Genomic DNA, 24,697 nt, shown 5'->3' with positions numbered 1-24,697 from the left:
AGCTTATGTAGGTCAGGTGATAAATGGAATTTTAGCTCAGGTCTGTCTCAAGAGGGTCCAGTGTGTTCATGAACCCATCCTATGATGATTTCCCCAGTTCTGGAATTCATAATGGAATAGACATACTGAGCAACTGGCAGAATTCCATTCTGGCCTTTAAAAGGGTAGTCTCATTTGTTTATCTTAAGGACAATGTAGGCATACCAATGAAATATCCCTTAAATTAAAAACAGAGGGGGAGGAGGGAACATGGTGCTTAAAACACTGGACAACCATTTAAGTTCTACTCAATGACTGATTAATGCATTAGAAGAAAAGGTATTTAGTTGCTTATTTATTTACAGTATGCTTTATTCCAGAAGGCATTTCTTATGGCTAACAGTATATAAAATATTGACAAACTGGCAAAATAGTAAAAAAAAAAAAAAGGTCAGGTGAAATGGAGCTAGGAATAAGGTTCTAATTGACAACATGGTGCATGCATCTAAGAGGGTGGGTGGGTGAGTACAAAATTGTTCCTAAGCTTTCTTGCTAAAATGCTGGCTCACAATTTCTGTGAAACACAGATATTCTTAAATTTTTTCTGAGTGAAAATGAGTTAAGTTAAATTAGTTTTTTGATGGTTTAATTGGATTAAATCTTTCACTTTTCAACCAATTTTACCAGTGCTCTGGTAGGGTGGGAAAAAGCTTGGGTTGATTTGAAATACTGGCTCCTTCATTTGTTAGTTGTGTGATCTGGTTAACTGCATTAGTTAACCTTTCCGGGTCTTACTTTCCTCATTTGTGATATAGATGCTGTAACATTTTGCTCTTGGGGTGGTTGCGACAATAAAGTGTATATAAAGCTCCTTGTACTATCTCACTCTCCCTTCCTTTTCCTTCCTTAGAAGGAAAATGTATTTAGTTATAATGCAAACAAATTAATTCTCTGTGAAAACCTGTAAGTGGGGCACAGATTGCAGAATTGTTGGTACAGGTAATATTAGCACCAGCTGACTTCTGCTGAATACATGTTTAAAATAAAAAAACTACTTAAAAATATACACATCAAAAGACACACACACACACACACACACACACACGCACACACGCACCCACAAAGCCAGATCACATCATCTTATTTGAAGGTTGGTCTCATATATTTGATTCTTTAACATTCTGGCTGACATTCCCATTTTCTAAAGTATGAGTCTTTAGATACATATGTCTTAGATATTGTAGTCTCAAGAAAGCAACCGCGCAGCATTGCAATTAGGTAGAGAAAATTCTCTTTCTGTAGTGCACTTGTGACCAGTAAGCAAAGGCTTCAGGGAGTTCTTTCTCTAGAACTATCCTGAAGTAACTTTATTCATATAGAGTTAAAAATTAATAGATCATTCATTTAAGAAGTATTATCTGCTGCAAGACCCAAGTTAAATTCATTATATCTCCTTATACCTATTGCGTTACATCCCTTCACATATTTTTCCGGGTGAAATTAGGTTCATATTAGCATTCCAGAGACATATAGGATACAATAAGACACAAAGACATTCATGTGATGTGTGAGTAGATGCCATTGGCATACTAGTGGTGGTGGTGAAATTATCACCTGACTACATGAGTAAAATCTTGGGGTCTCTTCCAGTACATGGTAGTAGAACCATGTGCTTCTGACCCTCTCACCATCTTTCTGAGTACTCACTCTACTCTTGAGGTAGTTGGTCTAATTTGTTATACCCTGGGAATAGCTTTGATAATTATTATAGGATACAGCTACTATGGTCAAGTTGAACATCTGTAGTTTATTGAACTCTAAACACTGACAGAATATCTTAAATGAAACTTATTCTGATTATTCTGTGGTATTGGGGTTCATTTTTTGGCTTATTTTTCTCTACATTTCAAAACATTGTGACATTGATATATTGCCTCAAAATGGTAAAAAAAAAGGAATATCAGATGTCATATTAAAGGCATCAGTTTGAAAATGTCACAGTACTCCTATGTTTTGTAAAAACCAGCAAAAGCATAAACTACAAAAGAAGTGATTCAAAAATGCCTTTTAATAAAAGTTTAAAGTCTTCAAAATATATTTGCCCCTGGAGCAAACTTTTTTCATTTAATATTGTGTCTGTTAATTAGTGCTTCAAATTTGCAAATTCTTTATTGGTTTATATCAATGTAATACCCAAAGCTCATCTCATTGCCAGATTTGAATGAAATATGATCCTGTTTATTCTATTAAAATGAAGGCTTGAAATTGTTACCCAAACGCCACAGGAATTCTTGCCATTTTCTCATCAAATTCCTCATCAGATTTTTTGTTAAAGTCACATTGTTTTAGATTTTGTGCCTTGGCATTTAAATGAAATTCAATGTGCCCCACTGGAGGAAACATCTGTAGGGACATATTATGTACAATATCCATTCCAATCAAGCAGGAGTGTACTGAGTGCCTGAATGAGGAGCTTATTCTTGCTCCACACTCCTCTGATGTGGCTATTGAGAAGATCTATAAGGGAGAGAACATTTATAAAAATTAAACCAGCAGTGGAGCACAGCATTTTAAATGCTCAAATCAAATACTTTTTAAAGGCACAATATCAGTTTCAGTGAATGGATTCCTGCCTCTTTCTTTTTATATAACAGACTTTATATATATAAAACATCTGATTCAGACTTTGGACAGCTTAGAGTGTGTTTAGATTATGATGATGTTCAATGTCCATGTGTCCCAGTAAGCTTCTACTTACTTGATTTTAACAACCTAACATATCCCTCAACAGAGGCAGAGGCAGAGGCAGCCTTAGTTCAATACACTCTATATAATCTTTTATATTTACAATCTGACACAAAACGCCTGCAACTAGTGCCATGTCAAATGGTCAAGGGATGGGAACAGTTCCTGTCCTATCTATAGACACACATGTCAATGGAAATTTTCTAAAATAGTACTTTAATTTTTAATTAGAAAAGGGAAATGACTAAGATGTGATGGCTAGGACTCACATAAAATGGAAAAAAATTATCAAATTGACCCCAATGGGATTCAAGATATGTGAGGATGAAATGAATTACATATACAAAGTACTTACAGCATGGCACATGGTAAGTGCCCAGTAAATATTAACCAATATTAAGATCGTGGAAGACTTTACAGAGGAAGTGGGATTTGAGTTGGGGAGCATCGCATCAACCTCAGAATAGGGCACTATATTAATAGCAGAAACGGCTTACACAGCAGTGTGAATGTAGGGAAGCAGAAAGTGTACCAATGGAGGGAAACTAGACCAGTTTAGATGTTACTGAAGGCTTATGGTTATTGTCAGCTTGAAGTACACAGGGAGCCTATTAATGTACAAGCCACTGAGCAACATGCCAGACACAAAGAACACCATGTAGTTTCAACCTAGACACCACTGAATTAGGTATGTTGCACATAAAAAGACATATTTCATTTCCAGGTACTTCAGTATGTAATTAAGTAGAGTAAACAACATGAACCATTCAGCATTCTCCTGTCAAAATGCACTTAGATTCCTGTTGGAAGACAGAGCTGCTTCCAAAAGAAATAACTCAATCTTCCAGTACACACAAAAGTGAACTATTCTATCCTATTTTCATTGCTTTGGTTGATGTTTACCTTTGCTGTAGTTATAATGTGTATTATGACATGAACATGGAGTTATGTCTTTACTGTGGCAGATTGTGTGATGTGTTATAAAATGTAAATTATAATTCTCATTTATTTTCTGCCTTTTAAAATTTCTTTCAAATCCAAGGACTAGTTTTGTAGTGCTGAGTTTCTTCCACTCAAGAAAAAACAAACAAACAAACAAAAAAACCAAACTATTGTGTGTTACAGTTTAGAAATGCTGGATTATATAAATTATACAGATATTCTTACTTTAGGACCTTCTGGAATCTTTAATATGCTAATAAAAATTACAGTCAATAAGAATAAGATGTAGCATGCATGATTTCTGACACTTGTTAGGCATGGTACATTTTTCTATGTAGCATGCTATAACTTCTGCTTTTGGAATACATTTTGGGACAGGACACCCAGTCTTACGACCTTAGAGTTAAAGGAATAGTTATCTAACAGTGACGGATAACTAGTACAGACTAGGGATGAAAGATAAATTTTGAAAAATACTTCCAATAAGTAGGGGTATAATACTTTTTAGTTCACATAGCTTGATTCATTCAAGAAAATTAAAGCTTTTCCACTGCACTTGTGAGCTTCTTAAATGTAGGATACTATTTTATTCATCTTTGGAACCGCGGTGCTATACACATTCATCTTTCTACTGGGAAAGCTAAGTTTATAGGATAAGATGACCAGAAGCCATTTTCTGTACTATGTAGAGAAAGCTTATCTAAGAGGAAGAAGAGAAGAAAGAGGAGGTAGAGGAGAAGGTCTCTGTGACACTGTTTAAGCTCCTGGATTTAGCTGCATCTGATGCCAATATACCCTATACTTTTAAGTTATATAAACGTATTAAATTTCTTTTTACATGCAAGCTACTTTGAATTAAATTTTTTTATTACTTATAACCAAAAGTATTCTTACATATCAGAGCTGCAGATGACAGATTCTAAATTGCGGAATTGGTTAAGTAGGGGCGAGACACAGAAATGTGAGGATTCTTCCATCCGTGACTAATGTGAATGTGGCATACTGAGAGTTGACTACCTAATTCTATTCTTTTCTTCTTTATTGCTATCATAATCGAAATTATTTTTCCTGGTGGCAAAATGCCCAGCTAAAAAACACATTTCCCAGACTTCTTTGTCGATTGAGGATGACAATGTGATGCGGTTTTGGACAATGAGATATAAACAGAAATCTTAGAGAAGAACTCTCAGGGAAGTTCCTTAGAAAACAGCCAGGCTCAGCTGGCACATTTCTTTCACCTTCCTCTTCTCCCTTCATCTTGTCTGTGTCCAAATCATAGTGTCTAAGACTATGCAGAGTGTGTCTACATCCCTAACATGTAGTGAAGATAGAAGAAAGCTATTGTACCAATGACATCATGCTACTGCCACGCCAGCCCTGGACTGTCAGCTTTGTAATCTCTAATTGTATTAAAAAAAAGACTACTTTTATTTGGTTTACCCATTGTAAATTCAATTTTCTGTTTTGTGTAGCTGAGCCTATTACCAAAAGGATATATCAAGGCAGTTGCTTAAACTGTTGTTAGTGTATCTTAAGAGTCCACCCAAAGCCTACCAAACCTGGGGCATTAGAGGGAGAACATGTATACAGTGTCGGAGTACTGGGGGGTGTTGACGACTTTTGCAGTCCTTGGTCCTCTAAGAAAGAGATGATCTTCAGTCCAAGCTGGTTCTCATATATGCCCCTACCAGAAAAAGTCCAATATCTACATGCCATGTAGCTGAAATCCCAGCATGCACAACACCAGCCCAACACAAAAATTCATTACATGAAAAATGAGCATCTAAGATGAACACTGAAAAGAAATTCTAGTGAATTCAGGAAATTTAATTGACTCAGCCTTGGACTTAAAAATGGAGAGTTTTGATGTGTTGGGTTGATTAAATAGCTCTATCACAATATTGCCCAATTATATGCTGTGCTCATTATTGTCTATTATTCCATGCAATTTAAAAATTATTTCTATGATTTTTGATTTTTATTGTAGAATGATCATACAAAACTTCTACACATAATGTGGCGGTTAAAAAGCACAGACTGAAGAGAAACTCCCTGGGTTTGCTATGTATCATTTATTTGACCTTGAGCAAATTATTAAACCTCGCTCCACTTTAGTTTCCTCATCTGTAAAAAGGGGACAATAATAGTATCTATTTCATAAAGCTGTCGGGAGGACTAAAAGTGTTAGCACATGCAAAGCGCTTGGAACAGTGCCTGACTTTAATGACCATTGTTAGCTATCATTATTTTGAAAGTTGAAAAATCTTTTAGGCTTTTCTTTGAATTTAAATATACAGTTGTATTTTACAAAATTAAATGGTTTCATATTTGGAGTATTTATTCAGGGCATTTCTGATATTTCTGATGTTTCTGAGTATCTGATGATGGGCTGGAAATTCATTCTGAGGCCTACATTTTAAGTGTGCTCTGCTTTGGGGATTTATCCTATCATGTGCAGTAGGTAAGTTCTTGGTTTCACAGAGTGGGAAACAGGGACAAGGTGTTTGTTTCTATCAGCCATTTTATTTCATGGCAGCTAAATCTCTTTCTTGGATGGAATCAACTGGAATTGGTGCCTACAGGAAATATCCTTATGTTTAAGTGGACCCCAGGCTTACCTCTATACGTAATCATGCAGCCACCTGCAGGATGTGCATCAAAGGGACAGGCTGTCATTGGCTGTCATAGTAGCCCCTTTCCAGTTAAAGGCAGCCCCTACCTGAGAAGAGCTCTGCCTGGTGACTGAAAACCATCTGGATAAAACACACTCCAGGACTGGAGTGGGGCAGAGATAGGAAATCACCCTGTTCTTCTATGACCTTTTCTTTTGCTTTCATTTATTTAAGTTTCTGCCCCCTGCTTCTTAAAGATATTTTAAAATTAAATTCAGTTTTTCTTCTGCCTTCCATAGTCTGAGTTTACAGGGGTCCAGAGGTTTTTTTTTTTTTTTTTTTTTTTTAAATCTCTATAACAGTTGTCTTCTTTTATCTAATAATAATAATTAATATACACCTTAAGATCAGACAATAATGTCCAATCCTGAAGCAGTGATATTAAGAGACTAATGAACCTACATTTATTTTGGACAAGAGTGCTGATATTGTGCATAGTATTGTCTAATTTCCTTGCATATCCATTCAATTTACCCAGTTCTATCCTTTAGCCAGAACATCCAAATAGATCGTAGATATTGGTTTCTAAAGTACACCATTAATTCTGACCCAAAATTAGTAGTCAGATGGTGTTTAAGAAATTGGTTACATATACATATATATGCATATACTTCAATGTGTGATTAAATGTGATTGAGATTAGCTCTGTCTTTGATACCTGCAGTAGTATCCTGAATAGCAGCCTGGGTTCTCATGCATCAGAGTTAGGCTCCCAGAAACATGTCTCCAGGCAGAACAGCTCTCAGCTCCGGGCAGGACACTTTTAAAGTTGAGCCATATGAAAGGCCTGCCAAGGGCTTCACTCAAAGGTAGTAGATATTTGGGAAAAATAATCTTGTTTTCATATAATGGGTGAATAAACAGATATTGACATAGGTAAAACTATGCAGAGCAAAATTCAAGCAGCTAAGATCTTTTTATAGTGGAAGTGAGGCTACATTAGTCCTTGCTGACTCATATGGGGTCATGGCTTCAATTATGTGTCTTCCATTTCTTTTGAATAACGAATCTGTGACTAATGTGGGTTTCAAAATGTTTCCAACTTTGAAGATTAGTGGCTTGAGAACATGAGACATTTTATTTTTTCAAGGAAGCACAGGTACTGGTATCTTAGGAGTAGTATCTCTAGATCAAAAATATTTCCTATGTTATTGTTACATATTCTAAAAAGTAGTCATTTAAACAGCATCAGCCATTGAACGTGGATCAATGATAAACATAACTATAACATTTGGGTAGGCTTAAATCCATTTATATGAAAATCAAGTTATGGCTGGGCTGGGTTTTTCCCTTTTTTAAAAAAAGTCTTTATTAATTTTTTTTTACTGGAAACAGTTGATAACATTGCATCAGAAGACATTAATACAAAGAATTAATTAGCAAAATCTAATATCCAATCAATGTAGTCTGGAAAAAGATTTCATGGATGGGTGATTGTGACATTGAATGGAGGTAGGAAGGTAAAGGAACAAATAATGTTTCTGAGTCAGATGCTTTCCTCCTTTTATTCATACACTCATTGAAAGAGCAATAGAGGGAGAGCCATGAACTAGGAAGACTTAGGTCCTCATGAGAAACAAATTGCAGACGTTAGGGAGCATCATAAAATAGCCATTTAGAACATTGACCTTGTGTATTTAAAGATTATGAGATTTTACAGTAGTTGGGTTATAAAATATCAATTTAGAGCAACAGCAAATTTCCTGATATTCATTTCAGTTTATAGGCAATTCCTGTTCTGACATAAATGTATAGGTCTGGGTGGCCAAGTTCTCTGGGCCAGTGCTGCATTTTCCTTCGAAGTGGGGGTGTGGGAAGATCTCAATGGCTTTTACCCAGAAAATCAGTGGGCTAAAAGTCTCCTCCTTCGTCACACCACTTGTAATGCAGGAGGCTTTAAAACAGTTCCATAATTTACTGAAGCTCTCACAGTTGTTTCCTTTTCAGCAGGGGAATGGAGAATATCAGGGATGTTGGATTTACGTGATTCCACTTTGAGGGGTTTATATAGCCTCTGAATCCTGTACATCACTAATTGCGACAACTAAAAATAAAGTATGACTAAAAGAATACTGCCATTATAAACCACTTGCTGTGTTAATATTCAGATGAAGAGTCTTTTTGGTTCATACTTCATCGCGAAATTAGGGTTTTTTTTTTCCTGCTATAAAAGATGTACGCTTATTGAATGTATTTAAATTACTAGCTAATTTTTTCAGGGGGAAAAACCCTGAGGCAAGTGTAAAACTAGTGACTACAGAAAGCTGGAGAATCAGATGTCTGCTGGGCAAATTGACAGAACTCATTAATCTTCCATGCAGTATGCTATAGAGTCTGTCCTTTCATGCACCTGCGCAAGCCTAAAGTCATTACACGATGGCACTATTAATACTGAAGAGCTGGAGTGGGGAGAGGGTTATCTTCTCGTCTTAGTAATTGATTGCCAGCTGATTAGTGGACAACATTTTTCTTGCAGCATAATTGCCTTTGTGCTATCGTAGCCTCTCTGACCTGGGTTGAGGCCATCTCACTGATTTTGAGGCCCTGACAATAGCACCGTAGCCCTGAAAGTAATGAACTGAAACTCAATCACTGCAAATTCTCCAAACAGTAGATGCCTAGTTAAATGCATTTCAATGATATTCTGAATAACAGCAATCATACTATAGGTCACATTTCTTTTCCTTCTAAGAAAACCAAACCATAGAATTCCATTTGGAAAAGTGTGTATTTGAGAAGGAATAAATGAAGTCATGATACATGCATTTTCATTTTTCACAGCTGTGATGGACCTATCAGAAGCTAGTGCTGTGGGATTTCTAAGGACCTTGTGGATAAATGATGGTAATAAATAGATTCTTTTTAATTCTGAGGCCAACATTTTGGAGCCCAAACAGAGAATTAGAAGATTTTAATATCATCATATTGCATGATAGCTACAAATACCAAATAATGCCTTCTTTTTTACCATAAAAATATTTGACTTTGTCTTTTTTGCCTTGTGTAAGATGCTGGTGTAAGAGAGGGGAAATGGGGAAGTATATATTTTAAATCCTCTAGCTTAATTGTTTAGTGAATGGGAAGTGAATGAATAGTGTAGGCTGTCTCTCTAAATGTTAGTAATACCGAGGGCTTCTCCATAGGTAACCTTCACATTTATGCAGATGGGAATAAAAATGTAACAATCTACTGCCTAACTTGAAGAGTACTAAGCAACATATCTCTAAACTTTTAAAGGAGAGGATGCTACCATGTGAAAGAATTAGGTAGTCATTAAAATCAGATCTATCTTATTAGAGTAGTAGGTCAAGATTTTCCTTGTGTAAAATCTGAGGAACAATTAAGACTATTGTAATGGCAGTAGACTTCATTTTTAGCCAAATATCTAATTCTTTCAGGGACATAGCAATAGTTGCTCATAATTTCTTTTCTCTTCTTTTTCTTTCTTTCTTTTTTGAGATAGACTCTTGTTTTTTGCCTAGGCTGGGGTGCAATGGCACAATCTCAGCTTACTGCAGCCTCTGCCTCCTGGGTTTAAGAGATTCTCCTACTTCAGCCTCCCCAGTAGCTAGGATTACAGGTGTGTGCCATCACGACTGGCTAATTTTTGTATTTTTAGAAGAGTTGGGGTTTCATCATGTTGGCCAGGCTGGTCTTGAACTCCTGACCTCAAGTGAATCCACCTGCCTGGGCCTCCCAAAGTGCTGGCATTACAGGTGTAAGTCACTGCACTCAGCCAGTTGCTCATATTTCTAGTTGAGATCACTGACTCAGAAAAGCAGCGTTATTAAATCAGCTAGTAACTTAGCAGAATTACCAAATGTGTCTTTCAAGCCTCAAAAAGGTATATTTTCATAAACCCTTGACCAAGACAGCTGTGTACTAGCGCACACTATCCTAAACCAGCAGGTGTGATATTGACAACAAAAAGCATCTTATCCCCGTCATTGTCATTAGTGTAGGCCTACATGTTTACAGTGATCTTGATGAGTTTTGAGAAGTTTTGAGAATATTATTAATCACAACATGACAATAATAGCAATGTTGAAAATTCTAGTAAGGGAGGTATAGGTTGTGACGCAAACGAGTTGAGATAATTAAAAAGTGGAAAGGGGTGAGGCAATAACAAGAATTGTAATGCACTGTGAATTAATCATTTGACAGAAAATTCTGAAATACAATTTTGTCACAATACAAAAATGTACAGCACATATATATTCAAATATAATTAACAAGAGATGAAAAAATGTGATTGATGGAAAATCTTTTGAGTGTGTGACTAGAGGATCAAAGTAAATTCTGAGTGCACATTATCTTAATGTAAATTCAATGGAAGGTTAGGAATTTGAGAACCTAAAAGCTAAGCATAGTGGAACACTGATGAAACTTTCATCAAGCCCCAGATGGAACTTACTCCAATCTGCACAACATCAAAGTGACTGGTCAGCATGCTGAAGGTGGAAATGTTACTGCTGAGAAGTTCCCTATTACCCTTGCGGTGATTATCTCAAAAAGGGTTATTTGCTTCAGTGGATCTTCAACATAGATTAAATTGATCTATTTTAGAATAAGATGCCTGAAAATATGATATAAATAAGTTTTAAAGCTGTGATGGGCCAACTCACACTCCTGTTTGTTGGAAATGATCTGAAACTGCAGCTGAAACCTCTAATGCTTTTTGTGTGGAAAGTCCAAGACCCCTTCAGAATATTACTGAAGATCTATCTGCTGTTTAAGATCTATCTGCGAAATCAAGAGTATAAATTACACTTATTATTTTTGAATATTTTTTCTTCCACTACATCATTCCTGAGAGGAAAAAAATGCTATAACCTGAATATGCTGCATTTTAAAAACTTCTTTGTTCTGATAATTTCCATGGGCATTGACCTCTTTCCATTTTGTCATTTAATAATTATCATTCTAATATCTAGGTTGTTTACCTATGTTCAGATTCTACCCCAGTTTTATAACCAAGGGTTTCATTTATTTTTGGTTTAAGAAATTTTATCTGAGAGTTATAGTTAGAAATGACGAAGTAAAAGCATTTTTTCTAATCCTTTCCCTTAAAACCCACCAATAAAAACTATAAGAATGTAAACTAGAAAAAGACACTCCATATAAAAAAGCAAAGTGTCAGCTATATCTGAAACTTACATACATAAGCATACTTCTGTAATGTGTAGTCTGAAAGAGAGTTGAGGAAGAGGCTGAGAGCCCATGAATGCCACTGTGAACCCAGAGCAGAACCTATTATTTCCCTGATAGTAAGTAAGGATCTTTGCATTACCGATGGGATTTAGGAGTATGGGTGGGCCAAGAAAGAAGTGAGGAGATGGTGCTGAGGGAGACACATGTCAACAAACCCTCTTAACCTCCATTTTTTAACCCTCTCTAGTCAAGAGGTGATGCTATCAGGTGAAGGAGGGGTGTGGTAAAGGGGGATGTGGTACAGTTTGAAAAGCCAGCACAGTGTGAACATTGACATTGCAATTGTCAGTGAGAAGACCAAGCTTAAAGTCTTTCCATTTTAGGCTTCATTTCAACCTTTTTCAAATGTCATTGAAAGGTACTTTTTTTTTGAAAAATGTGCTCAAGGGCAGCCACTCCCTTTGTTTATCTCTTTGCTAACTATTTTTTCGAGGCAATTACAGACTTGTTAGGAGAGTGTTTAAGACACACATCCCATAGAAGATACTGACTGCCTTGACTTAACGCTTTTCATCTCTTCACAGCATCCTTCCATAAATAGCTAGCTACATTTTAAGATGGGTGATAATCACAGGAAAGCTAGCATGAGGCCTACAAACATAAACTATAAGATAAAATAGGAAAAAAAAACATAATAAGAGGGCAAATGATAAAATATAGGACAGCAGTAATTAAATAGTGAAAGGCAAAATTTTCGGTTTTAAGAAAACGTAGGCTACTTGATCTCTATTCAAAGAAGGTCTCAAAAAACAGCTATTTTTCAAAGGGGAAAAAACAATGTAAAACAGCAAAAATAGAAGAGAAAAATAAAAATATTGTAGAAATGAAAGCCATTTAAAAAACAAAAAATTAGTCAACATGACTGAAAACGCAACTCAAGTTAATAAAGAAAAAACTAGAAAAGAGGCACAGAAAAAAATATAAAAAAATACAATAGTAGATAAATCTTTTGAAATAAGACCGGATGTACAGATAAAAAGGTTCACCCTATCTTACAAAATGCTTCAGGTAAAACTAGCTGCACAAAGATTTATTCCAGAGAACTTCAGAGGAAAAGGAAATGTTTTCTATCAGGAAACATCTAACAATAAAAATAGAGACAAATGTAAATTTGGTTAGCTGCAGTCTCTTCATAGCAACATCCGGTGTCATAGGGAAGCAGTGCAATATCTGCCAATCTTCTGAAGGAAATAAAATATAATCAAGGAATTTTATACCAAACCATCTTATCCTTTAAGCTCAAAGTTTAAAGCATTCATCATATGCAAGAACTCAAGGAACACGCCACTTAAGAATCTTTGATGAAAAAATGTTCGATAGCTATTTTCTCCAGTCAATCAAAAATGAATCAAGATTTAAAAAACCATGAATAAAGAAGCCATGGTGAAAAGGATTGGTGTTGAGCATTGAATCATAGAAATAGTACTCAAAAACTCTTGGAGAAAAAGTGTGTTATAAACTCTGATGTAGTAAATTAAATAACACGGTAAATACAATTTAGAGATGGGGGGAAATGGGAGGAAGTGAGCGTATGCTAATTTCCTTATATATTAAGGACAATAGACAGTGTCTCAATCAGAAACAGTTTTTTTAAAAAGTGACTGCAGTACTTCAAGATTTTTTCATAGTCTTTAAAAATAAGCGATTTTTAAAGAAACAAATCTCTTATAAAGGAATAGTTCAATTTTATTTTTTAGTTTCTAGTAAATTCATTTAATATTTAATAAACTACTTTTTATTCTAAAATGTGATATAATATACAAATCATATTATATATTTACAATGAGTCTTTCTTGAAAAGCCCTGCATCTATATATTTATCTATATGTATTAGTTTACTACTGCTGCCATAAAAAATTACCAAAACTACAGTTCTATAGGTCAGAAGCCTAACATGGATCTCACTGGGATAAAATCAAGGTGTTAGCAGAAATGTGTTCTTTTCTGGAGGCTTTAGGGGAGAATAGTTTTCTTCTCTTTGGAGTTGTTGATAGAATTCAGTTTCTTTAATCGCAGGACTGAAGGCCTTGTTTTTTTGCTGTTTGTAAACTGAAGGCCATTCCCAGCTTCTAGAAGCTTATGGCCACCTTTCTTCATCTTCAGAGCTGGAGAAGGCAAGACAAGTCCTCACACGATATCTCTCTAATTCTTCTTCCAACATTGCATCTCCTTGATAAAAATCTGGAGCAATTCTCTGCTTTTTAGGAATCAGGTGATTTATTCAGAATAATCTTGCCATCTCAATGTTCATAATCTTAATCATCTATCCAAGGTTTCTTTTGACATATGAGGTAAGATAGCAACAGCGATTGGGGTGTGGACATCTTTGGGGGGTCCTTATTTTGTCTATCACACTATCCATCAATCCGTCTGTTTTAATATTTTTCAGGGATATTATGGATAATTATTACTGAATTGTGGATACTGAGTTTAAAAAATTTTTAGAACATTTTCCATTTGTTTAAAATATTATATAATGAGTTTGTTTTCTTTCTACACAGTGTATGAGAAGTTTAAAGCTTAAATAAAGTTAACAAATGGGAATAATGGAAAGTTTTAAAAGGACTATGATATCTACAAGGCCAAAAAAGCATCTTGATGCTTTCATGTGTGAGATTGCAAACGCAAATATGAATAGTGTATTAGTATGTGTTACTTCAGTTTGTCAATAACTGTCATACTTTTGAAGAGTTTCAAGATGAGACAAGCCTTAAAGCATTTTTTTTGGAGGGGGGAATAGGCAAGGAAGTTTAACTTTCTGTAGGACAAGGATTTATTTAAATTAACTGGACCCAGCTAGGAAATGATAAAGAAAATTTGATGGAACAGAAGTCACAGAGGCTTAAGGAAGATGCTGTTGAATTGCAGGCTGAAGAGTCCTGAAGATGTTGTTGCTTCATTCTTGTCTGTGTTTCATTTCTGTATTAATTTCTTTTGGCTTGTTTTAATGTCATTTCATGTGCTGATGCTAGGTACTTTCCAATGAGATGTTAAGTATGTTGAAGTTAAAGGCCGTTGTCTTTTAGTTCTTGGCTAAATATTTGCTTTGTAAAGTGCTGTTTTCAAGCCAAGAAATTAGTTCTGAGACCCTCAGTCCTTTTCCACATGGGATTCAGCAAACAATTTAAGAGCAAAAAACTGTGCAGACTGTTGTGCAGAAAGTTCCCTTTTCTCTGGGATTTTGGTCCCTAAGCCTTGACTAACTCAGGAACCTTAGATTTGCCTCTGTAACAATCTCAAAGCTCTATGCTGCTTTCTTCAGTTTGGCCTCTATGTGCTATGCTGTGAAGGGAAAAATTCACTGAAGCGAGAAATTGAAGGAGCAGGTGCAGCTTCCCTCCATGTGCTTCCCTTTTTTCTACAATACGGACCCTTCCAGTCCTGGCTACTTTGGTTCCTATTAACTTCAAACAGCTGTGTTCTATAGTATATCTAGTGTTATAGATATTCTTGCAGAAGAGATGATCTGATACAATCTGTTCTGTCATGATCACAACTAGAATTTATCAGTGAAAGTTTATAAATGAGACTGTGACATGATCTCATTTAAGCCTTAAAAGATAATAAATGTAGTAGGTAAGGTATATGAAGGAAGAGAGTGAAAGAAGGGAGGTGATGATTGTTTGTTTATAGAGCACAGAGCAATAACAGGCCAAATCCAACAGTCTGATGGTTAATTTTTTGTGTGCATTTCATGGTGCTAAGGGACACCCAGAGAGCTGGTGAAGCATTATTTCTGGGTGTGTCTGTGAGGGTGTTTCCAAAAGAGATTAGCATTAAATAAGTAGACTGAGTAAAGAAGATCAGCCTTCACCAATGTTTGCAGTATCATTCAACACACTAAGGGCCTGAATAGGACAGAAAGACAGAAAAAAGGGGAACTTTCTCTCTTTGCTTGAGCTGGGACATCTATCTTCTGCCCTCAAACACTGGTGCTCCTGGTTCTCAGGTTGTCAGACTCAGACCAGGACTTATACCATCAGCATCCTCTCAGGCCTTCAGAGTTAGACTGAATTACATATCAACTATTTTGCTTCTCCAGTTCGTAGATGGCAGATTGTGGAAATGTAGCTCTCAAGCCTTTGGACTCTGGGGACTCCTACCAATGGCCCCTCTGGTATTCAGGTCTTTGGTCTCAGACTGAGAGTTAAAACACCAACTTTCCTGGTTCTTCGGCCTTTGGACTCGAATTGTACCACTGGCTTTCCTGGGCCTTCTTCTTGCAGATGGCACATTGTGGGACTTTTCAGCCTTCATAGCCACATGAGCCAATTAATATAATACATTTATTCTTATATCTATCTATCTATCTGGTTAATACAAAAGTTATTGTGTTTTTTGTCATTAAAAGTAATGGCAAAAGCCACAATTACTTTTATACCAACCTAATATTTATCTATCCCATTGGTTGCTTTCTCTAGAGAACCCTGAGGAATATGCTGGTTTTATAAATAAGGTATTATTGGAACACAGCCATACCCATTCATTTACTAATTGTGCATACTGTTTTTAAGTAACAATGGCAAAGTTGAATAGCCCTGATAGGGACAGTACAGCCTGCTAAACCTAAACTATTTATCTGTATAGATAATAGTATAGGAAAAGCTTCTCAAATGCTGATAGGGTGAGACTAATAAACATATGTCTTTAATTGATCTGTTTATTTCAAAGAACTCATTATAGGTGGCTACATACATAAGAATGAAATAATGGACTTTGGGGACACAGGGGTAAGCATGGGAGATGAGTGAGAGAGGAAAGACTACAATAAATAATGCAAATATATCAGTCTCCTATCAATGTTCTCCTTTTCCTAAATCCAATGCTAAACAAAAAGAACAAAGCTGGAGGTATCACATTACCTGACTTCAAATTATACTACAAGGCTATAGTTACCAAAAGAGCATGGTGCTTGTAGAAAAATAGGTGCATGGACCAATAGAAGAGAGAACCCAGAAATAAAGCCAAATCCTTTCAGCCAACTGATCTTTTACAAAGCATATTAAAACATAAAGTGGGGAAAGGAAACCCTATTCAATAAATACTGCTAGGAAAATGGGCAAGCCACATGTAGGAGAATGAAACTGGATGTTCAGTCTCACCTTATACAAAAATCAAGTCAAAATGGACCAGACTTAAATCTAAGACATGAAACCATAAAAATCCTGGAAGATAACATCAGAAAAACTCTTCTAGACATTTGGTTATGCGAAGAATTGATGACTAAGAAACCCAAAACCAATGCAACAAAACCAAACATTAATAAATGGGACCTAATTAAACTAAAAAGATTCTTCACAGCAAAATAAATAATCAGCAGAGAAAACGGACAACCCACACATTGAGAGAAAATATCCCCAAACTATGCATTTGACAAAGGACTAATAGCCAGAACCTACAAGGAACTCAAACAAATCAGCAAGAAAGAAAAACAATCCCATTATAAAGCAGGTAAATGACATGAATAGACAATTATCAAAAGAAGATATACAAACAGCTGACTTCAAACTATACTACAGAGCTGCAGTCATCAAAACAACATGGTACTGGTTGCAAAACAGAAATATAGACCAATGGAACAAAACAGAGGCCTTGGGAGTAATGCCACACATCTACAACCATCTGATCTTTGACAAACCTGACAAAAACAAGCAGTAGGGAAAGGATTCCCTGTTTAATAAATGGTGCTGGGAAAACAGACTAGCCATATGCAGAAAGCTGAAACTGGACTCCTTCCTGACACCTTATACAAAAATTAAGATGGATTAAAGATTTAAACATAAGACCTAATACCATAAAAACTCTAGAAGAAACCTTAGGCAAAACCATTCAGGACATAGGCATAGGCAAGGACTTCATGACTAAAGCACCAAAAGCAATGGCAACAAAAGCCGAAATAGACAAACAGGATCTAATTAAACTTAAGAGCTTCGGCCCACAAAATAAACTATCATTAGAGTGAACAGCAACCAACAGAATGGGAAAAAATTTTTGCAATCTACCCATCTGACAAAGGGCTAATATCCAGAATCTACAAAGAACTTAAACAAATTTACAAGAAAAAAAACAAACCACTCCATCAAAAAGTGTGTGAAGGATATAAACAGACACTTTTCAAAAGAAGACATTTATGCAGCCAACAAACATATGAAAAAAGTTCATCATCACTGGTCATTAGAGAAATGCAAATCAAAACCATATCACATTGAGATACCATCTCACCCCAGTTAGAATGGCAATCATTAAAAAATCTGGAGACAACAGATGCTGGAGAGGATGTAGAGAAATAGGAATGCTTTTACACTGTTGGTGGGAATGTCAATTAGTTCAATTGTTGTGGAAGACAGTGTGGCATTCCTCAAGGATCTAGAAATAGAAATACCATTTGATCCAGCAATCCCATTACTGGGTATATACCCAAAGAAGTATAAATCATTCTATTATAAAGACACATGCACACGTATGTTCATTGCAGCACTATTTACAATAGCAAAGACTCAGAACCAAACCAAATGCCTATCAATGATAGACTGGATGAAGAAAATGTGGCACATATACACCATGGAGTACTATGCAGCCATAAAAAAGGATGAGTTCATGTCCTTCTCGGGGACATGGATGAAGCTGGAAACCATAATTCTCAGCAAACTAATTCTCACAAGAACAGAAAACCAAACATTGCATGTTCTCACTCATAAGTGGGTGTTGAACAATGAGAGCACATGGACACAGGGAGGGGAACATCACATACTGGGGCCTGTTGGGGGGTTGGGGGTGGGAGGGTTAGGGGAGGGATAGTATGGGGTAGGGGGATTGCAGAGGGATAACATTAGGAGAAATACCTAATGTAGGTGCAGGAGACCACCATGGCACGTGTATACCTATGTAACAATCCTGCATGATCTGCACGTGTACCCCAGAACTTAAAATATAATTAAAAAAAGAGAAGATATACAAACAGCCAATAAACATTTAAAAAATACTCAACAGTACTAATTATCAGAGAAATGCAAATTAAAACTATAATGAGATACCACCTTACTCCTGCAAGAATGACCATAATTTAAAAATGACAAAATTATAGATGTTGGCCTGAATGTGGTGAAAGGGAATACTTTTACATGGCTGGCAGGAATGTAAACTGGTACAACCACTATGGAAAACAGTATACAGATTCCTTAAGGAGCTAAAAGTAGATTACCATATGGTCCAGCAATCCCACTCCTGGGTATCTACCCAAAGGTAAAGAAGTCATTATGTCAAAACAGTACTTGCACACATGTTTATTGCTGCAAAATTGCAAAGATATGAAACCAACCTAAATGCCCATCAACCAATGAGTGGGTAAAGAAAATGTGGTATATATACACCATGGTATACTACTCAGCCATAAAACAGAATGAAATAGTGGCCTTAGCAACAACTTGGTGGAGCTGGAGGCCATTATTCTAAAAGAAGTAACTCAGGAATGGAAAACAAAATATTGTATGTTCTCACTTATAAGCGACAGCTGAGCTATGAGGATGCAAAGGCATAAGAATGATATAATGGACTTTAAGGACTTGGGGCTAAGCATGGGAAGTGGGTGAGAGAGAAAAGGCTACATATTGGGTACAGTGTATACTGCATGGGTAATGGGTGCTCCAAAATCTCAAAATTCACCACTAAAGAACTTATCTGTGTAACCAAAAACCACCCCTACCCCCAAAACTATTGAAATAAAATAAATAAATAAATAAATAAACATAAAAAAACAAAAAATACTTCTCTTGTCCCAAAAATGATTTTTTGTATTCCCTTCTTTGGAATTAATTTTAGAGTCACAGAAGAAAACTCGTTTTATTATTTACAATCACGTATTTTATTTTTCAAATCCCTAAGCATTGTTTTTAAATCAAAGGATTTAGCTTTATCACCTTTCTTATTTATTATTGCACATATATCTAATTAAGTTGTAACTGTTTGGAAACTACATTTACTTCCAAAGGACAAAGTTGTGTTCAGATTTGAGGATATTTAAATGCAATTATTTTAGTGAGGTGGTGGAAAAAGTTACATAATCGTTGAAACTATAAAGAATATAAATAATCATTCTTTCTTCCATTTGTTAGCTTTTTTGATAGACAATGTTGAATTAATGCTTTAACTCTTGTTTCTCAATAAGGAAGCCTCAATGCTGTTCATGTTTTTTCAGTTACCACGCATCAGATAATTTCTTTGAAGCAGTTTTATCTCCTATATGTGAACACATATTGTTTTATCTGTTTAGTACCTCTATCCCCCAATACCATTTCCTGGAATAGCATCTCTGTTCTTTTATTAATTTTTTTTCTGTAGCCTAACCATATATTTCCAGCAGGATGTGTCTTGTTCTTGCGTAACCCTATGTCCCTGACCACAGCTGATTGGTCAGTGGAGGTGAGGGAATGTGGTGCATGACCCAACATGTTCAATTGTAGTATTCATTGATCATCGTTAATTGGTCTTGAGTTGAGCACCTGACCCAAAGGGAGCCCATTAATGTTGTTCTCTGGGATTTTGTAAACTAGACCTGAGGATGGAAATGCTGGCTGCTGTGAGGATTGAGAGCTGCCACATATCTGCTGTTTGCCACCGTTTAGAAGACTCTGGTCTTCAGTAAGGGAGATAAAGTTGGTATGCAGAGAAAAATCAAGTGATTATGGAGAAAGGGAGTCATAGCAGTGCAGTGCTTCAAGTCCTGGTACCATTATTTTTTTGAGGGCTACCTGTACCCCTTCCTGCAATTTGATCATAACTCTTCCTTGGAGAACACTTTCTCATCATCACTTAAAGCACCAAGACATATTGCCTATTCAGAAATTCAGGGTAGTCATATCACATTCGTAGTCACGTTCTATTGAATGTGAAGGGAAGAGGTGTAGGTTGTTAGAAAAATGCAGGGGAGTCCCAGGGGTATTGAAAGTTTCTTAGTTAGAAGTGATTCTCTGAGTCAAAGCAGAAAGAGAACTGGGTGCAGTCACTAAGGAGCTGAGGTGCTAGATGGCAAGAGAATGCAGACCGTGTGCACAGTAGCTGAGGAAAAGGAGGAAACAGAGACGGCCTACCTGCAAGAGAGTAAGACTGCTGCCCCCAAAGACATTTACTTCTTTTCTGGAACTTAACAGTTGCCTTTATTTAAACATTTTTTATCATTTGCATCAAATATATACATGTGGCAATAAATTGTACAAGTATGCCAGTCTCCTTTCCCTAAATCCTTTTCTTGAGTCAGTTGTTTTTAACTGTTTGTATTTTCTTTTGGTAATCACTTACAAAAGACAAATCATGGATTTGTGCTTCTGTTTTGCGATTTATGAGCTTTTAACAATATTTCTTAGCTCTCATATATGAAAGATGAGCACCTGACTCATTTAGATCGCCTATCTTCTAAATAAATGTACATTTATATAATTTTTAGTTCTTACATTGGTTGTCTTTGTAATTTTAAATAATAAACATTTATTTTTTGCTTCATCAGTTTCCTCTATTATCTGTTGACTCTCAAAGTTGGAAGAAGAAAATATTGTTATTCCTTCTCTCTCTGTCTCCTTGTCTCCTCTTTCAAACACCATTTTCTGTCAGCTTTATTTTTATTTTTACATTGTCAGGATTATCAACAATATATACTGTCCTATAATTACAACCAAGTATTTAACACTTTGTCTGTGGTCCAAATATAAAACAGATGAAAAGCAAGGAACAACCTTTGCATTATTATGGCTATTGTTTAATGCTGGTGCAAGTAGGGCATGAAATTTACTTCTTTGAAGGACCAAGTGGGTTACTCCAGACACAAGAACAGTCTTCCTGTTTTAAATACAAATAGTGTCTTTTTCCCAGAGTGCTGTCAACTGCTTCAGTTTTCAACATACTTGAGTTTGCATCATATTTGGAAAATTACTAGTAGGCACCTGAATTTTTAAATTGAGTTTCTTTTTATTCTGATTTATTTGATTTCCTTTCCTCTTCTCCTGCTTAAATTACATGTTGTCTTCTATCAAGATCCCTTCTTTCCCTAAGACACTTTGTAGAGCCTTCTGTCCTGTATCAGGCTGGATGGGTTAATGTACAGTCACTATCCTAAGACTTCTGATTGATCTCCTTGGTTGGACCTGTGCTTTTCTACTTTGACTGTTTCTTTGTATATTCCTTCCTTTTTTGGGGGTAGATCCTACGTGAATTTTTTGAAAACGAATATATAGGATGGATAAAATTTCTTAATTCTTATATCTTGCAAAGTGCCTATTATTCTTTCAAATTTTATTATAGGTGAGTTGAGTATGTAATTCAGAGATGAAAAGGTTTTCCCTCAAAATTTGTTTTCTTGTTCCCATTCAGGATGTCTTTTCAATCTGATGACATTTTGTTTTCTTCAGTGTTAGGAAATTCTCTTCTTATAATTATATTTTGGCCATTTTACTTCATTGTTTCTTCCTGAGACTACATTAGCTGGATGTTTTAATCATAAATTAATTTTCTATGCCTTTTTCCTTTTATCTACTATCTTTTTCTTTTCTTTTCTTTTCTTTTAGTTTTTGGTCTACTTTCTCAAAGTCTCTTTTTAGCCTCGAAATTTTTAAGTCCTTGGGAGTTTTGCCTGAAGCTTTGTTGTTACAGAGGAGGAAGAAGTATTGTGATAAGTTACAGGTGTCCCATGTGTAAATATCCAACTAGTACAAGATTTCAGCCCCCTCTGCACTCCCCACTCTGCTGACCCTGAGTCCAGGGCCTCTGTGATGTTCAGGCAGAGATTGATTTCCACCTTCACAGAAGTTTTCTTTTATAATTGTGAAGGCTGAGGCTTGCCTTGCTTCATCAACTGCCTTCTTCCCTACTCCAGAAATTAAAGTATCTCAGTCATGGGTCCCTTCATCCCTAAGTCTCATTTCTATTATATGTTTATTCCTCTTTTAGATTTTTGTTAGTGCTTTAATTCAGTGGAATCTTGGAAGGGATAGAAAACAATTCAGTAGCCTAGTCTGTTACCTTAACCCAAATCCAACAACTGTGTACTTATTAGTAGCTGATTAAAAACTAAAAGAAAAGACATGAATGATCTAAGGGCTTAAAATAATTTATGTTCATACAAGATAACCCCATTGTATTTAAGTTTCTCAGCAAAGCGCTTTCAGTTTATGGTTTTAATAAGAATACTAACTTAATTTTTATTTAAATAAGCATTTAAATTTATATTTCAGAAAATAAGTCAATGTGAAATTAGAATTTCATATCAACAAGATCAAAACAGAAGATGCATTTTGAGATGTTAATTTTTATAAGATACTGTTTTGAACTCAGGGTATAAAATGAAGCATATGGCCTTCTGACTCTCAAGGTGCTTACTGATTTACTTATGAACATATTATGTAATAATAAGAATTTATTTTGGATGAATGCTTATAGCACATATTAAAAATGTACACACGCTTACTTGTTGATTAAGACCAGATCAGGGAGAAGGAGAATCTTTATATGACATTTGTAAAATACAGTATTTGTAAAGCTGCTATGTAAATTGCTGTTGAAATGTAAACTAGTATTATTTTATAAGAAAAGGTGATGAGCAAAAGCATAGCAAAAATAAAGCACAAGTCATTTTAGGCAAGTTTAGCAAGGGTGAACATTGGTATAGGTAAGAGCTGAGACCGGAAAGTTAGCCATACTTGCTTTGATGTCCCAAATGAGGTGGTAGTGGACGGAGGCCAAGCTGGAGATGCTAGGAATAATTAAAATGCCTCTCTTAGTATTTTCCCAAAACATCAATTCTTTTTTAGGGAACAGAAATATCAACTGTCAAATTGTATTAAACAATTTTTGCTGGATTTTAACAGGGCCAGTATCTTTGACGCCGAAGATACTGATTTCTTAAATGTAACTCCAGAAGGGGGGAGAAGCCGAATTGCCCTGTAAACTGATGGGAATTTGTGATTCTGAGTCTTCATCGTAGCCTTCAAGTTGGTCATTTTATTCGGCAAGTAATTTAAATTCAATGTTGGTTTGCTCTTCTGTAAATTTGGATAAAATTATTGACTTGCCTCATGAAGACATTACAATTGTATAGTGTTGGAGGAAAATGTTCAGATGACTACATTAGGTGTCTAGCTCCAAATATAAGGGATTCTGATTGCTATTCTTGTGGGTTTACAAGATAATTGCTCTTTCCTTTTTTGTGCATAGAGTATTTGCAGATTCATAATATGATAACATTAGAAAAAGAAATATAATCTTTATAGTTTCATGTTGGCAGAATTCAGAATCTTAAGTGTTAGACTTTCTTTAGCAGCAGAAAGGTAATAAGGTTACTTAAATATCAGATCATGATACTATCCACTTGGAATATGCATTAATTTTGTGTCATTTTCCTCTGCCTACAAATCCTAGACCATGTAGTATGCACTAAAATGTGAATGTTCTCATAATGTTCTAACATGTTAAATTAAGATTTCCCTGAGAACTAGTCTTTTAAAAGCTGGGTATCTTTTCTCCTTTTGATGAAAATGAGTAGAAAAATATATTCTTCCAGATCCACATTGTTTCCATTTATTAAACAATAAAAAACTCACCTTAATTAAATCAAACTAATTTAATTTAATTCCTTAAATCCCTCAGTCTCCAAAACTTTTCTGCATTTTGCAAACTGTTCACTAACCCTTCCCCCTTATAGTTAGTTGTCATGGAAATGAGGAATCTCAAGAGGGCAAATTTAAATGATTTGAAGAAGGCTTGACATTTCTGGAGACTCGTACTCTTTCTTTCCAGTTGACTCCAGGAATAGGCCTTATTAGAGCTATGGGGTGGGATTTTGATCTTTAAATTCTATTACCTACTCCTAATCTCCTCCAGTGACATGTGGTCCATGGCATAATAGCAATATTCAAAAGGGAAGTGAAATATAATTTTTATTAATAGCTAGAGTGTCCTCATTACATCCAAGTGCAGACCTTCCCTGGTAAATGAAGCCACAGCAGGAGTGAGATCTAGAGTTCTAAGCTGAGATTCTCACTCTACAGAACCTAGAATGTTAAGAATGGAAATCAGAACTCTATTGTCTCAGGTCTGTTTCCCCAGGAAGCAGCCTCTGAGTCAAATTGTGTGTGAAGAATGTTTCTTAATGAGTGCCCATGGGA

This window comes from Sapajus apella, unplaced genomic scaffold (genome assembly GCF_009761245.1).
Source record: "Sapajus apella isolate SASKATOON/1434 unplaced genomic scaffold, GSC_monkey_1.0 scaffold64, whole genome shotgun sequence".
In the NCBI taxonomy this organism is placed as follows: Eukaryota; Metazoa; Chordata; class Mammalia; order Primates; family Cebidae; genus Sapajus; species Sapajus apella.
The sequence above is the reverse complement of the archived record's forward strand: the minus strand, read 5'-3'. Positions refer to the sequence as shown.